This window comes from Spea bombifrons, chromosome 1 (assembly GCF_027358695.1).
Source record: "Spea bombifrons isolate aSpeBom1 chromosome 1, aSpeBom1.2.pri, whole genome shotgun sequence".
NCBI lineage: Eukaryota > Metazoa > Chordata > Amphibia > Anura > Pelobatidae > Spea > Spea bombifrons.
The window spans coordinates 69,661,524-69,674,165 of record NC_071087.1 but is presented as its reverse complement, the minus strand read 5'-3'; the positions used below and the strand labels follow the sequence as shown (position 1 = coordinate 69,674,165).

Here is a 12,642-nt window from a genome sequence, read left to right as displayed (position 1 = left end):
TTTGTAAAACTTTCAAGGCATGCTGGTGTACTACTATACAAAAAATGTATTTTGTACATTATATTCCCCAACACTTTCTAAATAACTAAAATTTGTTGAAGTGCCAGTTCTTCATTAAGGAGAAGAGGATGAAACATTAATACCCCTCATGATTCAGTGCACAGATTAAGCAGTTTGTGTTGCACAGCTTTTAATGGAAAATGTTTCATTTATACAAGTATATACTAGTCATTAAAATTTACACATTTTTCTTCTCTTTTTCATGCATCTACCTCTTTTTTTCAATCTTTAACTCCTTTTTTCTTCTCATTTGTTTCTCTCTCTGAGTTTACCATCTTTCATCTCACTCTCTTTTCACTCTTCCCTCTTTCTTCCTTCTTGTCTCGGACTCGTTCTCTCATAACTATGATCCGTCATATCTTATAAAACTTGGTACAAATTTTCAGCAAGATATGTCAGAAAGAGGGGTGAGCCTAGGGTTAGTGGAACCTGGGTGCTGTATTTTTTTTTGGCTAAATCTAAGCTGATCCCTGACACTTAACGCCATACATTAATAACATGCACCAACATACACCAACTCAAACAATTTATGCGGGCACACATAGTCACACCAACACCATACATTAACACTCGCCACACTCCAGTCTAGCCCTTACTTTAAGCCACTTTCACTGTGAAATTTTCCGTGGTGGCAAGGCTATTATTTATTACAGATGTGCAAAAGGACAAATGAGGGAGCTCTGTAAGGCTGCACACAGTTCTTCCAATTAGGTGCATTTCAATCAGGGTCCATATTTTAACGGTAGCTATTTTACATACAAAAAATTGTCTGTGTAGCCATTATTGCACTACATTAAACTACATAAAGGAATTGTCGCTAAAATAGGGGTATAGAAGCAAAACTGACTTAACAAAATAAATACAAGTAACAATAATGGTTTGGCTTATTTTTTCCTCATGGTTGAATAGCAGCTATACTAAAGAACCATGAATTTTTTAAATAAATTAATTTAAAAGTTACATGTTCACACACACACATGCAATTATACAATAACATTGTTATGTGTATGTATTTTCAAAAGCCTGTACACTTTCTTACTGCCCTGCATGGCTGACTAAGGAACAGCAGAACACTGGGCTTAATTTAAAAGTTAGCTTTCCTTACCGAAACCTTGGGGATAACCCAAATGGGAACAAAGCCAAGCTTGTTAAATCTCTCTGGAGGGCTTACCTACTCGTCAAATAAAATTAAGGCACAGAGGTAAAAGGAATTCATTGTATTAGCCATAGCTTAAGATTTTGAACTTAAGATAACCCAGTACTGGCATTTGGCAGTACAGCAGAATGTAGTATTCTACAAAGCCGTTTATATAATTGGTTCTGATAGGTGTCTTAGCTCAGCTTAATTTAGGCAAAAGGTCATAGTGCCACTAAGCTATTAATAATCTAGCATTCCATTTTTTGCAAGCTATTTCAACTTTAGAATACTATGGACCAGAATCAAGATGTGGATAAAAAAATACAGTCCTAGAAGTGTTACCCCGAGATGTAATTTTAGGCTTTACAATTTCAAATAAGTTCCCTGGCCTACAAGAATCATGGAAAGATCACTGTAGGCATTTGTGGACAAATAAAGAAAAATATAAACAACTTATTTATCCTGCATGAGTTTCATTTAGAAGTAATTTTATCTTGATAAAATAAAGGCATTCTCCATAGAACCCGAGAGAGCGCAACACCATATGACCAAAAGAATGGGAACACCTTTCTTAATGATGAAGTTTAGGCGCTTCAGACCACACCCATTGTTAACAAGCGTATACAATCAAGCACACAGGCAGTCTCTATAGACCAGGCATGTCCAAACTTTTTTCGAAGAGTGCCAGATTTGATGAAGTTAACATGTGCGAGGGCCGACCATTTTGCCTGACATTCTTTGAACTATTAAAATTAAATGCAAATTAGCTATTTTATGCAAAGTTTCTTGAAACCGGCATACTTTTCATTTTGTGACTTGGATGACAAATCTGAACAGGTGTTAAATCACTCTGCCTTTAATATCAAAAAAACAGGAAGCTGAAATATGTCAGGAACATTGTAAAGTGCATTACACAAAGTAATAAAGGTTGTCCGTCAACTTTTAAGTTCAAAAAAATGTGAACAGGAACATAACACCAAGTATACATGTGTTCAAATATATTTATAACTGATTTAGACCAACTGACATTAACTGAGATTTTACAATGTATTCATCTCAATTGAAAAAAAAACTTGCCTGCACTAATGTGAAGGGTGAAACTGAGATCTGGACTGCAGCACATAGACTAGGTCATCAGATAATGGAATTATAGCACAGTCACGGACAGTCAGGGGTTAATGAAGGGTATAACAGCTTGCTACCACAGATTCCTATATGCTCCCTTGTCTGCTTTATACATGTATCCTGAGTGCACAGCCCTGCCTGCCTGTCAGTGTGTTGTCTGTGCAGTTAATGCTCCTTGTGAAGGTGTTTGGTAGGCAGAAGTTTTTTTTTTAAATGGTCGCCCTTGTGGCTGTGTGTGGAGGCGCAGGGAGAAGGAAAGCCCAAATCTCACGACGTCCGAGATCTCGCAAGATTTGGGCTTTCCTTCTCCCTGCGCCGGCTGATGACGTCAAGTCCCGTGGCGAGAGATCCCAGGAGTCCTGAGCGGCGCTCGGGGACTCACTGGGGGGGGCTTGTAAGATCTATATTTGGGCAATTTACCTGTGGGGCCGCAATTTGGACATGCCTGTTATAGACAAACACTGGTGGTAGAATCTTTGCTTAAACAGTGCTGTGGCAACGTCTCCATACTGAGGCATTCAGCAACACTAAAATGACATTGCAGGGGCCCTGTGCAATCACTCTTGGCAGCAGTCACATTTACCATATTCAATATGGGGGCAGCAGGCTGCTTAAAAAAAGCTAAGTAAGTGAAAAAGATCATCTCCTAAGCTCAGTCGATGTTAATGAAACAGGGCAATAGCAAGGCGTTGAGCAGCACAAAAAAAAAAAAAAAAAAAAAAGCGCCATAGTAAGAAGCATCCTGCCTCTCAGAAGATGGCAGTGCTCAGTAAAAAGTAAACAGAGTTCCCAGAGGGTCTATCCAGGCACTGCAGCCAACCATGCAGGTCAATAGAACCCAATTAGTGACCAGGAAATCAAAATAAAAATGTAATAAGATTTAACCCCTTAACGACCTTTGACAGTTCATGAACCGTCATTAAATTAAAAAAGCTTAGAAGGTGTTGCTGTAATGCCTCGATGTCGAGGCATTCAGTAACGCCAGTTGTTTGAGGTTTCGGTGAAGTAGGCACGTATTTGCACGCCTGGTGGACATGCCCGCTAGTTCACCCTATCTGGGTTACATTCTTCCGTGACCTGTCGACAGCACTGGATGTCCCGTTGGCTGCATCTCCTCAGATAGCCCTGCTGAATATGGATATACAGACACCTCACGTAGCAGCTCACAGTCAAAAATTCGTTTATAGTTTGTGCTGCTATCAAACAAGACCTAGCGGGGGGCGTGGCTTGGATGGCGAAGGAATAGGACGCACGGCTGTGGAGCTCCTCCAGCTTATATACATTTACACGGCTTTTATTACATTTTGGAACCGAATTTGCTTTTTATTTTGGACGATTTTCGCTCCGAGGATGTCCACGCATAAATCTAAACCAACTTCGCACAACCTACCTGCTTATTTTGAGCCGAAACCAAAGAGGAAAGCGGCCTCCCGAGCTTTATTGGCCGCTCGCAGTGGTGAGGAAGATGGCGACACCACGTTGCTCCCGGCTGAACCTTGCGCGCCAAACTCTCCTGCTCCATCTGCGGATGACCCGGATGATCAAGCACTCACCATTTCTTCAATGAAATTATTGCTAGAGGACATGCGACATAAATTTCGCCAAGACATAGAGGATTCCCTTGCGACGGTACGTAAAGATTTGCAAGATTTGGGGGACCGTACCCATCACTTGGAGTCTAAAATGGAGGACTTCTCAGAGGCCCACAATACCGTGGTGGACTCCTGTAACGCTTTGCAATCGGAGGTGGAAACCCTCCGTTTGAGGCTTAGTGACCTGGAAGACCGCTCTCGGCGGAATAACGTCCGCATTCGAGGCATCCCGGAGGACGTTGCCCCGGAACACCTGAGAGCTTATGTGACATCGTTGATCCAGACTCTATTGCACCTTCCACCGTCGGAAGAGATCTGTATTGACCGCATCCATCGCCTGCCTCGACCCAAGACACTTCAGGGTTCACCTCCTCGAGATGTCATCTTCCGTCTCCATTTTTATGAACTCAAAGATAAATTTATGTCACAGGTGAGGCTTGCTCGAAATGTTCCCGACCAATATGCGCATTTACAATTTTTTAATGATTTATCTCACTACACCTTGCAGCAACGGAGATCTCTTTCAGTTATCACTACAACTTTGAGATCTCATAAAATCCCCTACAAATGGGGCTTCCCCACCCGCTTGCTGATCACGAGAGATGGACTGCTCCATTCAGTTAAGTCGCCTAAGGAAGGTATTGCTTTACTGACAGCCTGGGGTTTGGATATTGTTCAGCCTCGTCACTCCTCGGCTCCTGTCACAACACCATCATTGGCATCCTCTCCTAAACGGTTGGACCGGGAATGGTCTGAAGTTCCTACTCGACGCTCGCCTCTCCATACTTAATTGCCTGTTTCGCGGATGTAATCCTCTCCACCACACATTTTTCCTTTTTTTTTTTTTTTTTTTTAATTTTTTTTTTTGTTTTGTTTTTGTTGTTTGTTCTCCTGACTTACCGTCAACCATTGGTTCCAGTGCATGTCCTGCTCGGATTTGGTAAGACCTGGCCCTGATTTTATGATTCTATGGGGACTTCAAAGCTCTACGTTTGTGGTTCGCCGCGTTTCTTCGTTTCTACAGGGATTGCACCGCTCTCTGACTGTGGAACTGCTACTCTGATGGACCGTCGGTGTACTAGCCTTCTGATTGTTCCGGCTTCTCATTGACCTACGGTTAAGAGTCTGTGTGAGACTTTTTATTGCTTTTTCTTATGGCTGATTTTTAGGTTTGGGGTGGTTTTTTTTTTTTTGTTTTTTTTTTTGTGCGATGGAGGTTCTGTTGCTCTGTACATGGTTCCTTACACTCTCACCACACTTGATGCTATGTCCGGTTTTCGGCTTCCTATGGGAAACTGGATTATCTTTCCATTTCTTTCTCGGGGCTCTGTGTGCCCGCTCTCTCCACTACATTACATACATATTTTGGTTCCTTCCGCAGTCGTTTTGTTTTCTCGCCGTGTTTCTCTTTTTTTTTCTTTGGGTTTACACATGCTGGAGGTCTCCCTCCCACTTTTGGAATTTGTTTATTCCACCATACGACGCCTACTTTCCTTGTGTTTCTCCTTGTTGGAGAACTCAAGGTCTTGTTATTGCCTCCCCCTCACGCGGTCAATTTTTTCCGAGACCGCATGTTGGGAGTTTCATTCTATGTTTGGGGGTTATTCCCTCTTTAACTCCTTCATGTTAACGGTATTTTATTTTTATGTAATCTGCTTTTCTTTTTGCTCTGTTTCTCCACGACGACCTAGCTCTTTACATGGTTTCTTTTATTTAAAGGGCTATGATTTAGTCTCCTTGATGCTTTCGGGACTGTGTTTATTTTTTATGAGATATTGCTTGTACGAGGACCGGGCGCGTTTCTCACTGCCGTATGTGTGTGTGTGGTCTTCCCCGGGGGTATCGGTCACTCTCTCTCACCTCACTATACATTGTGGGACATTTTTCTTTTTTTGGCTGAGCCAGTTAATCACGGTTCTCTGCTACCTTCAACATGGCCTCTATTAATTTAATGTCTATTAATGTGAATGGATTAAATACACCACACAAGCGCAGGATGCTTTACACAGATGCTAAGAAAGCTCATGCGCACATAGTTTGTGTTCAAGAAACTCACTTTAAACATTCCAAACAGCCTCGGTGTTTCCTCAAAGATTATCCTTGGCAATTTCATTCTATGACCACCACCTGCAAAGCTGGTGTTTCCATCTTTATTTCTAAACATTTGTCGTTTCAATTACTCCGCTTGGTGACCGACCCCCGGGGCAGATTTTTGATCCTTCACTGTATTTTGAATTCCACGGAATACACTTTAGTTTCTTTTTATGCACCCAACACATCTCAATTACACTTTGCTAGGGCTTTGCTTTCTAAAATAGATTCCCTCAAAAAAGGTCACCTAATCCTAGCCGGGGATCTCAATGCGCTCCTTGATCCTTTATTGGATACTTCGGCCTCCCTGGGGGGTACATATGGTACACGGGTGAAATCATTGGCTACCTCCCTTGCTCATTCCTTCCAATTATATGATGTGTGGCGCCTCCGCCACCCTCTGGACAGGGATTATTCTTTTTTTTCCGCGTTACATAAGTCATACACCAGAATTGACTTTCTTTTTGTTGATAAGATTACTTTACAGATGGTGCGGGACTGCTCTATTGGTGTCATTACTTGGACTGACCATGCGCCGATTTTCCTGTCTCTGTCAGTTGCTCATTCCTTTATTGGTCGGGGTTCCTGGAGACTTAACAATTCCTTGCTTTCAGATGACTCCATCAAGTCCCAGGTTCAATCCCACTTAGAACTATATTTTCGCGAAAACACACATCCACAAACATCTATAGAGACATTGTGGAATGCCCATAAGGCGGTAGTCAGAGGCAAATTCATCAGTATTGCCTCTTATTTAAAGAAACAGAAAGCTATCAATTCTGATTTCGATTCCTTACTTTTGCGTTTATATGATTTAGAAGCCCTGAATAAACAAAATCCGTCAGATCTGTTCATTGCTGAAATTGCCCATATCAAACTTAGAATAGCTGAGATTCAAGCCGAACGTACAGCCCGGATGAGACTTCGTCTCCGCCAGCGGTTCTATTCAAAAGGTAATAAGGCTGACACTATGTTAGCGAATAAATTGCGCCAAACTACAGCCCTGTCGCGTCCTCAATTTGTTCTTTCCTCACAGGGGGTTCCATTGCGGAATCCCTCTCACATTGCCGATAGATTTGCATCTTACTATTCCTCGCTTTATAATCTCCGAAATGATTCCTCAACTTCTCAACCCACGGTAGATTCTATCAATACCTATCTCGACTCTGTGGCGCTACCGACTCTCACAGAGGAGATGGTCACGCAGTTAGAAGCCCCTTTAGAGCTAGATGAACTTCAGTCTACAATTGCTCAATTGAAAAAGAATTCTGCTCCCGGCCCTGACGGTTTGACCAGTTTTTATTATAAGACTTTTTTCCCGGTGCTCGGCCTTCACCTTCTTTCTTTATTCCGGTCCTTTATGGCTACTGGTCGCATGCCGCCTGAAAATTTATATGCCCATGTTGTTACAATCCCTAAGCCTGGTAAATCTACTGACAAATGTGAACATTATCGGCCCATATCTCTTCTAAACAATGATGTCAAACTATATGCAAAAATTATAGCCAACAGACTTTCTCTGCTTCTTCCCTCTCTTTTACATTCTGACCAAGTGGGATTTGTGAAAAACAGACAAGCAAATGATAACACGCGCAAATTTCTTAATGTTTTGTGGGAAGCCTCCAAAAATAACACTCAGTCAGTTTTGATTTCTTTTGACGCTGAAAAGGCGTTTGATCGCCTTCATTGGTCCTTCCTGACGTCAGTTCTCTCTAAGTTTGCTTTTCCACCCTCCCTGATTAGATCAATAATGGCGCTCTACTCCTGCCCCTCTGCTTCTGTTTTCTTTTCTGGGTTCATTTCTTCCCCATTCCATATCTCCAACGGGACGCGACAGAGCTGTCCACTTTCTCCTCTTTTGTACATTTTGGCTCTGGAGCCATTGGCGCAGTGGATTCGTTCGGATCCGTCGATCACGGGTTTCCCTGCATCAAGTGGTGCAGATGTTACGCTAGGTCTCTTTGCGGACGATGTTTTGGCTTCCATCACTCGCCCTTTAACGTCCTTACCTGCGTTGATTTCTCAATTTCAACAATATGCTCAGGTTTCCTATCATAAAATTAATGTACACAAAACACAAGCTTTGTCTCTAAATTTACCAAGTTCGACGTTGCGCCTGCTCCACGAATCTTATGCCTTTGATTGGAGGAGAGATTACCTCTTATACTTAGGGATTAAACTTTCTCGCATGTTATCTAAGTTGCATGAATTTAACATCTGTTCAATTTGGAAGCAGGCTCTCCAGGACCTCGATCGGTGGCGTTCCTTTGATCTATCCTGGTTAGGGCGTATATCTTCTGTTAAAATGATGCTTCTGCCGCGGCTATTATACACCTTTAGAGCAGTTCCGACCACTGTCCCTCGTAAATTTTTGCATCAAATACAAGGGGTTTTGAATTCTTTTATTAATTTTAAGGGTCACTCCCGCATCTCCAGGCAGGCGTTCTATTCTCCCAGGTTTAAGGGGGGTCTGGGAGCTCCAGATATTCTCTCCTACTACCATGCAACTATCCTGGCGCAATCGACTCTATTTCACTATCGAGGTAATCTGCCTCAATGGGTAGCCCTTGAAAACGCCTATGTCCATCCTTATTCGGTCGCCCAACTTTTATGGTTGCCTTCTCCTTACCGCCCGTCGCTTCCGGCGCTCCCTCCCACCACATTATGTACACTTCACATTTGGTCTCACCTGGCTAAACGTAATTCGGCTTTATTGCACATCACTAGGGCTACTCCGCTCTCCTCCCTTGAGTTATTGATTCCAAATTTGAATCTAGCCCGTTGGTATACTGCCCGCTCCTTCAAAGTGGGGGACCTCTTTGATAAAGGTTCTTTCCGAACCTTTTTAGATCTTAGTTCATCTAACGAGCTTCCCTCCTCCGAGTTTTACAAATATCTGCAGGTCAGGCACCTGCTGCAATCTCGAACGTCCTCGTTAACTGTTGACGTTTTCTCATCTGATCCAATTGTTCATCTGTGTTCGAGGTCCTCCCCCCCTCGAGGTGTGATTTCTATTTGCTACAGTTCGCTCCTAACCCATTTATGGGACAATAAATTACCACATATGCTAACATGGGAACGTGAGTTAGGTGTCTCCTTCCCTCTTGAGATGTGGCTTGACTCGGAGGAGGCGATGCGTGGGGTGTCACATTGTAGTAACCATATTGAGCTACAAAAGAAAATAGTTTGTAGGTGGTACCTCACCCCGGCTCGGTTGTCACATATGTTTCCGTCCTGCTCGCCTTTTTGTTGGCGTGGTTGTCCGGACAGGGGAACCATGCTTCATGTGTGGTGGCTGTGTCCCCCTGTTTCTCAACTTTGGAGGCGACTGATCCATATTTTGGAATCCACATTACACGTACACCTCCCCTTTACACCACAATTAGTGTTATTCCACATGTTTCCAGATGACGTTTCTGTTTGTGTTAGGAAATTGGTGATTCATTTCTTTTTAACTTTAAAATTAATGATAGCCCGTAATTGGAAGTCGGCCACACTCCCGAGACTCGTTGATATACTCCATCATCTGGAACACACGCACCTCCTAGAAAAATTGTCATTCCAGAATGATCAACGAATGCCTTTGTTTGATAAGGTGTGGGCTCCTTGGACGCAGGTCCAGCTTTCCCCATTGTGGCAGAGATGATTGTTGCGGTTTTTCTGTGTGATCGTGCCCGGTCCTTCCTTTCTTTTGTATCAGATTACCTTATGGTTCTCCCGACGACTAGTCTTATTTTGGTCGTGTAATAGTAATATTCTAATAGAGCACTATTTCGTTTTCATTTTTTTTTTTTTTTTTGATTTCTTTTCTTTTTGTTTTGATGTCTGTTCTCCCTGTTGGGCTCCCATAGCCGTAAGGCTCCTTCGTCGAGTCTCATGCCACTGCTGCGACTGTTTTCTTGTTGCTTTTATGCATTTATGCATACTTACCACTTGTGCCTCTTTATTGGGACTATTGCCAATGTCTTACATTGTTTTATTTCCTGTACTATCAATGTTGCTACTAGATTTTTCATGTGTAAGCTGTTTTGCAACTTTGTCTCGACGGACTTAAAATTTCAAATTGAAAAATTCAATAAAAAACTTTAAATTTAAAAAAAAAAAAAAAAACAAGACCTAGCGAGAAAATCGAAGGGTGCACCACCTACCCTTATGGAAATTCAGTCAAACACTTGGTCGGTTGTCACAATGGAGAGAATCACAGCTAAGCTTCACGACGAAACGCTTAAATTCGAGGATATCTGGGGTCCCTGGATTGCAGCCTTCTCTAGAGCAGATGAGGTGATGCCATTGGTTCTTCTATAACTGGAGTGGTCTGGCTTCCTAAGTTTCTTTTTTTTTCTCTCTCTCTTCTCTTCTCCATTGTGGACGTATCTGTTGTCCCTTTCCCATCCCATCCCCTTTTACCAAAAAATACTAAATTTCTGTGGTATGTTTTCATTATTTATTTGCTTTTTTTATTCATTGAACACCATGTTCCACATACACCTCTGTAACTTGACCATGTACGATACCACAAAAAAAAAAAAAAAAAAAAAAATAGCCTTGGTCCTAAAGCATACAAAAAAAAAAAAAAAAAAAAAAAGTATGACACCATCAAGATGCAAGAAAGTAGAAAAATCTGTCTCTTTGCAAAAATCCTAGAATGGAAATTGTTAAAAAACATACAAAATTAATTTGAAATACCCTGGGGTGTGTCAGTTTCAAAAATATTTGGTTTGACGGTCGGTAAATTAAATTGGCCAGCTTTAAAAGTTGCCCCAAATAGAAGCAGGAAGACCAGATGTAAAAATTCAAAAAGTTGAAAAACTGAATTGCGCATAAGGCCTTTTAGCCCCTAAACAGCCTGACATACCTATGCATAGGTAGCATCACTGTACTCAAGAGTAGTTAAACACATAGGGGAAGCATGGCTGCGACATGCTGTATATTCTCATCTAAAGTACAAATGTGTGTGGGAAAAAAAGTACCAAAAAATTACTACTACAAATGCTGCCAAAAGCTGGTGGTAGGATTATGCATGTAAAGTGTTTAAAAATAAATAAAAATCATTTGAAATACCCTGGGGTAGTTCTTAAACATATATGATTTGATGGAGATATATTGAATCGGCCAGCTTCAAAGATGTTCCAAATATCATATGGGGACGACCAGGAAAAAAATGGTTTTGAAATGGCTATATGTTATTTGTACTTATAGTACACCATGTACTATATGCTTATTGTCCTATAAACTTGCAAAAAAAGCAAAACATAAAAAAAAATGGCCATCACTGTTCTGAAAAAAAACCCAATATATAATTTGTGTGGGTACACTAAATAAGAAAGATGAAAATTACACAAACACCGCAGAAGCGTTACAACAGCCTCGGGGTTAACCATAGCACCGTCATAGGATGACACCTTTGCCACAAGTCAGTTTGTGAAATCTCTGCCCTCGTCCACTTTAAGTGCTCTTACTGGGAAGTGGAAGCCTCTAGGAGTAACAAATGCACAGCTGTGAAGAGCAGGGCTGACGAGTGCTTAAGTGCATAAAAACTGCCCGTGCTCTGTAGCATTAGCTACTACAATGCCAAGTGTCAACTGGAGCGTAAAGTACATTGCAACTTGAACGGAGAAAATGCATTCTCTGGATTCATGAATCTAATTCAAGTCTAAAATGGTCTAATGGACAAATCTGGTGTTCAGCAAATACCAGGAGAACACCTCCTTCCGTAAGAGCCCACGGTAATTATATATACACATGACAAGTATTGGTCTTCACAAAGTTTGCTGCTTCAGTGTTCTTAGATATTTGTGTCAGATGTTACTATGGTATACTGAAGTATAATTACAAGCATTGACCGCAAATTCTTAATGGGATTACCGTATGGGGAGTTCCCTGGCCATGGACCAAAAATGTCGATGTTTTGTTTCCAGAGCCACTTATGCCTTGCTCCATTATGCTGGAAATGGCATTGTTCGTCACCAAACTGTTCTTGGATGGTTGGGAGAAGTTGCTCTTGAAGGATGTGTTGTATCATTCTTTATTCATGGCTATGTTCTTAGGCAAAATTGTGAGTGAGCCCACTCCCTTGGCTGAGAAGCAACACCACACATGAATGGTCTCAGGACGATTTACTGTTAGCATGACACAGTACTGATTATGTATTCACCTTGACTACTCCGGATAAAAGCTTATGCCCCAAATATTCAAAAAGGGGATTCATCAGAGAAAATGACTTTATCCCAGTCCTCAGTAGTCCAGTCCTGGAAGTTTTGCAGAATATCAGTCCCTTTTTTTTTTTTTTCTTTCTTTACATCTAGTGGCAGTACACTAGGGTGCACTCTTCTTAAGGGGACAAGTAGCCTAAAAAAACAAAAACCCTTAAGAAAGTGTTAAAACCTACAGACGGTAGCAGAAGTGAGGCAGACAAGTTGCTGCCTGGGGGGGGGTTGTCCTTCCTCCCAGTGCTCACCGGCTGTGAGCAGAGCAAGGTTCAGCCTGCCGTTACAGAGGCAATCTAAGTTGTGGAATTTAACCAGCAGTGAGTGGGAGCATGCGTCCAGCAGTGGAACGCACACCTAGGTGGCGCTGCGTTCCACAGAAGATCCGATCATGCTACTGATCATGCGTGGTTCAGGCAAGATGGCTTTT

At 41.9% G+C, this 12,642-nt stretch overlaps 1 protein-coding gene across 3 annotated transcripts in view; it reads right to left on the bottom strand.

Annotated features, from left to right (window-relative positions):
- Positions 1 to 12,642, bottom strand: part of SLC20A2 (solute carrier family 20 member 2) — an 80,616-nt gene that overhangs the window by 25,738 nt on the left and 42,236 nt on the right. The window contains exon 2 of one of the 3 annotated variants that reach the window (XM_053463267.1): positions 12,228 to 12,354. The exons of 1 other annotated variant lie outside the window; for it this stretch is intronic. The gene's annotated coding sequence lies outside the window, so the exon portion shown is untranslated. Of the gene's footprint in view, positions 1 to 12,227; position 12,642 lie in introns of those variants that run through there. One more of the 3 variants, XM_053463277.1, reaches the window with a different exon arrangement.